Source organism: Lactuca sativa, chromosome 9 (genome assembly GCF_002870075.4).
Source record: "Lactuca sativa cultivar Salinas chromosome 9, Lsat_Salinas_v11, whole genome shotgun sequence".
NCBI lineage: Eukaryota > Viridiplantae > Streptophyta > Magnoliopsida > Asterales > Asteraceae > Lactuca > Lactuca sativa.
This window is the reverse complement of record NC_056631.2, coordinates 3,698,407-3,703,697: the sequence shown is the minus strand read 5'-3', so window position 1 is coordinate 3,703,697 and position 5,291 is coordinate 3,698,407. Positions and strand designations below refer to the sequence as shown.

Sequence of the window (5,291 nt, the reverse complement as noted above, 5' to 3'; positions counted from 1 at the left end):
GGAGATGTTTTGATCAGTGTTATCTGTTATTTTCTTGAGTATGTGCCGAGTTTTGAGTCGGGAGATGATATTTGAAGAGATACTTAGATGAGCTTAAAGGAGGAGTCTTCTGAGAGAGATTAGCTTGTGATTCATGAGATATAGAGTATTTGTGAATTAGAATCCTAGGAGGAGGACTTGGGGTGACTACAGGTGGGGTGTGGAAGGTAGTATTGGGTCCGTACTGATAAAAGCACCTGGTCTGTCTGCAATCTAAGTAAGAATCCTTGGGATGCTAAGGAGCAAGTAGGGATGAGTAGTCGAGTGTAAGTATCCTCCAGCGAGCCTCTGATGATTTTTTGTTGTGTTTTAGAGACATCATGGTAGGTACACACCACACCCCAGAGAGCAATGGAGTTAGCGATGATGAGATTCGCAGGATGATTCACGACGAGGTGGCCGCAGCCATACATGAGGCTAATCCGGAGATGTTTGGGTCTATTAAGACCACTTTGATCAAGATGTTTGACGAGCGATATGCTGCAGTTTCTGAGGCGGCTGTTGCTACAGCCACCGTAGTTTTCGCTGCTGCCAGGCCATAGAGAGGTGATATATCGGGAGTTCAGCAACACGAAGCCACTAGAGTTTGATGGGACTCAGGATCCGATTGTTGAGATGAGATGGATCTCTGATATCGAGGGTTTTTTTCTACACCTGTTCATGCCCAGAGCGTTTGAGGGTGCGGTTCACGCTGAACCAGCTTCACTTGGGAGCGAAGAATTGGTGGAAGTTTGTGACGGCCAGTTTTACTCCTGCAGATCATGTTGCAGTGACTTGGGAGAGGTTTTTTGTGATGTTCTGAGATGAGTATGTTCCCCCGATTGAGATGGAAGGGTTGGACCAGGAGTTTGTCAATTACACAGAAGACAGAGTCGGTGACTGTGATTACGCAAATGTTTCAAGAGAGGGCTTTGTTTTGCCCTGAGCATGTGGAGACTGAGCAGGCACGATGAGCCGGTACTTGAGCATTCTGAGGATGGATATTTGGGAGTTCGTGGCAAACTTGTCTTATCGGACATTTGCTGAGCACCAGGAAAATGCCAGGAGGAGGGAGATCGAGTTGGAGACTCAGGCGAGGGAGGACGCAGAGTCTTAGGTGTTGGGGTTGCAAAGTTATTCATTCATGACTTTGTAAATGTTTGACTTTTGTAAAACCCACTTGCATGTGGTGCTTTAGCCTTTAGACCCATTTGTTAGAGAGTGAGAGAGAGAAATGTAAACACCTCTATAAATAGTGGGTTTGTCCACTTGTAGAGGTGTGCTTGAGAGATGTAAAAGTGAGTGTGTAAGTGTGTGTTAATTATGTAGTCTAGATCTAGATCCTTTTTGTGTAACACCATATACATTCAATATATCTCTTAAACACCCAAATCACCATGTTCAATTGTGCAAGCTTTAATTCCGCATGCCAAACCATGTTCTTTGTCACTACAATTGGTATCAGAGCGGGTCTTCAGGATCAAGGTGATTTTTGAAGAACGATTCTCGGTTTGGCAACTTTTGTCGCAACTTGAACAATTTTGTTTGATGTGCGAGAAGTAAGTTGGGGTATGAAGCACAGTGTTCAATGTTTTCTTAGATGATTTGGTTCAAGAATCGAATGGTAATGATCATCGATTTCGAAAGGTATTAGAGTCGATCGATATCTTTGTAGTCGTTGTTCTGGGTTATCTGAAACGAACAAATGAAGAAATTGATGATTTGTTGTTTGTCGACTAAAGCACTGATAATCGATCAAAAGACAAAATCGAAATCTGAAAGTTAAAATTCGATTTCTTCATGAAGATGTGTTTCTTTGTTAAAATTGATTTCAAAGATCCGTGAGTTCGCAAGTTTGGAATTGAAAAACGATGTTGATTTTGGGGTTCCTGTAATGAAAAGAATGAAGAACGATTGCTGTGATTGGAGTCGATTTTGATTGAGTATTGTTCGCATTATGATTGGAGTCGATGATCTGTAAAAGAAAATTGGATTTTGGATTCGCTATTGGATGGATGATTGAGGGATGATTCGTGAAGAAAAATGTGAAGTAAAGATGGATCTGTGATAATTTTGGAATGAACTGGAAAGAGTTTGGAATCGCATATAAAATCAAAGTTCGCATCTATAGAATGCGAAGAGAATTTAATGTTGATTTTGGTTCGCAACTTGGAAGTAAGACAAGATGTTAATTCGCATTTTGTTATGAAACGGTGAATTCGCATTTGAAATCAAGAACTGTTCGCATTTGTGTGACTCAAAGTTGATTTCTCATTTGCATTTCTCAATCAAGTTCGCATTTGTTTAATGTGAAGGGATGCGAAGAAACATTTGTAGAAAATGCGAAGTAAAGAACGTGCGAAGTCTGTGATTTGGTAAAGAACACAAAGCTTTTACAGTAAAATGCGAATTGGGGAAGAAACACACATATTTCGCATTTGGTCGCTGCTCTTTTCAAGAAATGACAAAAATAGTCCAACTTCGCAAGTTTGAAGAACATGCAGAAATTGTCAAAACGAGTACTTGTAGTTTCGCATTTTTGACAGTCTATACCCAACTTCGCAAATGGTGTCATAAAATGCTGAAATTGCAGAATTTTCAAATCTGGTCCTTGCAGTTTGTGCGAATTTACACATTTTACCCAGTTTCGCAAATGGGAGTGTGTTTCGCATATTTGGCTGTTTTGGGCGCAACGGGTCACTGCAGAATTTTGAAATTGACGATTTCTACCCATTTTTGAGAAATTTTGTCAAAGGCAATCCGTGAACGACGATAAAAAAAAATTCATTATTTTTTGGGTTTTCCGGATTGAAGCACAAAGTTTATGCCACATGTTAAGGGGGAGTTTTAACATGACGTTCTTTTTCCATGGAGTTTTATAATCAAATTTTGATTATAAAAAGGGGGAGAAGTTTTATATGGAAATTCGAACTTGAATTTTTCATATTACGCGGGTTTGAAGACCGAAGTGATCTTGGAGTTTTGAAGCTACGAGATGATGCAATTGGAAGTTCGGAAGTGATGTATTCGAAATGGGTTTGGTTTATTGAAGATTTTTGGGGTGTGTTTTTATGCGCAACTTTTGGGTGATTATTTGGAATTAATCATTCGTTGCTGCTTGGATTGTATGGTCTCACATCCTAGAGCCCAAATTGAAGAGTCATGGAAGAATTGAAGATTGAAGTTCGTTTCGACATGTGTCACCCTTGAGGCTCGAACCGCGTAGTGCTTGATTTTGGAAGATTTGAAGTGGCTCATTCATTCCTAACTTTGAGGGGGAGAATGTTGGGGTTGCAAAGTTATTCATTCATGACTTTGTAAATGTTTGACTTTTGTAAAACCCACTTGCATGTGGTGCTTTAGCCTTTAGACCCATTTGTTAGAGAGTGAGAGAGAGACATGTAAACACCTCTATAAATAGTGGGTTCATAGCACTTGTAGAGGTGTGCTTGAGAGATGTAAAAGTGAGTGTGTAAGTGTGTGTTAATTATGTAGTCTAGATCTAGATCCTTTTTGTGTAACACCATATACATTCAATATATCTCTTAAACACCCAAATCACCATGTTCAATTGTGCAAGCTTTAATTCCGCATGCCAAACCATGTTCTTTGTCACTACATTAGGGGAGAGACCGGTGGCTGGCACAATTGCAGCCGGTAGCCAAGCAGGCTAAGCTCGCTGATTCGAGATTAGGAGGCCAGAAGGGCCGCACTTCTGGCAAGTACGACAAGAGTCATGAGGGATCTTGTCGGGCGGGGATTTTCTATAAATGTGGCAAGGAGGGGCATATGGTGAAGGATTTTCCCAAGGGATTTGCAGCCATCTCTTTAGAATGTGCACCCCCACTGCATTGTCCCAAGGGATTTGCAGCCATCATAGCAGCCATCTCTTCAGAATGTGCACCCTCACTACCTTTTGCTCCATATTGTCTTGGGATGTGGTACTCACGAGAGTGTCTTGCGAATTCTTCAACTAACTCCTTGACCTCCCTTGGATTTTTCTTTGTCAATGGCCCTTGAGAATCAATGAGTTGTCTTGTCATAACATTGACCCCATCGTAGAAAATAGACATCTCTTGTTGAGCATTTAGATCATGTTGAGGATAATTACTTAACAACCCTTTGCAGCACTCCCAAACTTCGTATAGTGACTCCCTCGGTTGTTTCTCAAAGTTGGCTATTGCCTTCTTGAGTTTAGCTATCTTAGTAGGTGGACAAAACTGATCTAGAAATTGCTCACGTATTTGAGCCCAAGTAGTGATTGTACCAGGAGGAAGTGCTTTCAATAAGTCTTTTGCAGCTCCTTTGAAAGTGATTGGTAGCATCTTTAGTAAGATGGTATCTCTATTGACATTCGGCACGTTGAAGTAGTCAGCAATGTCGCTGACCTCATCTAAATGCTTAAATGCATCCTCATGATCCTTCCCATATAATGGGATATCCTTAAGTGCAGTCAGGATGTGTCCCTTCAGCTCGAATGTGGCAATGGCAGGTATCGCTGGTTGTACTAAACCTTGACCAACATCATCTCGAATTCGCTTCTTGTAAGCTCCCATTGACATTTCTTCAATGTTTGCCATCTCGTTTCTTGGCTCGTTCTCGGGTTCACTCGTATAAAGTTCAAACTCAGTCTTGGAGTCGTACTCGGATTCGGTTGGGAAAGGTATTTGATCTAAGTTTTCAATCTTGCTCTTGTTCTTTGAAGATGAACTCGACTCTTCTGTTTTCTTCCCCGACTTCTTTGAGAACACTGACTTAAAGTCTTGTAAGGGTGTCTTCTTTGGTGTTTGATCTTCTTTCACGTTCTTATCCTTCTTTTTATGAGGGGCCGACTCTGGATCTTCAAGTGGTGGCACCAAAGGTGTGTTAGAGCCTCTGGTCATGAACTCCTACAAAATAAACAAAATAAAAATGTAAAACTGAACAAAAACTAAATAAAAACTTCCTAGTGACTGGCCACCACGACGTAGTAAAGGCTACCACCTCGTGTTGTCACAGAAAAACAAACATAAAAGAAAAATGAAAAAAAAGAGAAAATACTGAACTCACGTCGTGAGCTTAAGGCTCACGTCGTTAGTCTAGTACTGTAAAAAAAACTAATCTGGAAAAGTAACTTTTTGCAGGTTTTACCCCACAAAAAGGATAGATTAATATAAAGCAAATAAATAAACTATCAAATCAGTTGTTCCCCGGAAAGGGCACCAAAAACTTGATGTGTGCAAATATCTACACCTAATTTTAATATTTATAACCTAACTACCTTAACTAACTAA

At 40.5% G+C, this 5,291-nt stretch overlaps 1 non-coding gene across 1 annotated transcript; it reads left to right on the top strand.

Annotated features, from left to right (window-relative positions):
• The first annotated feature begins 4,107 nt into the window (after positions 1-4,107).
• LOC111920382 (small nucleolar RNA R71) lies at positions 4,108-4,214 on the top strand. Its single transcript, XR_002859833.1, has one exon. It is a non-coding gene; the product is annotated as a small nucleolar RNA R71 (small nucleolar RNA).
• The last annotated feature ends 1,077 nt before the right edge of the window (positions 4,215-5,291 follow it).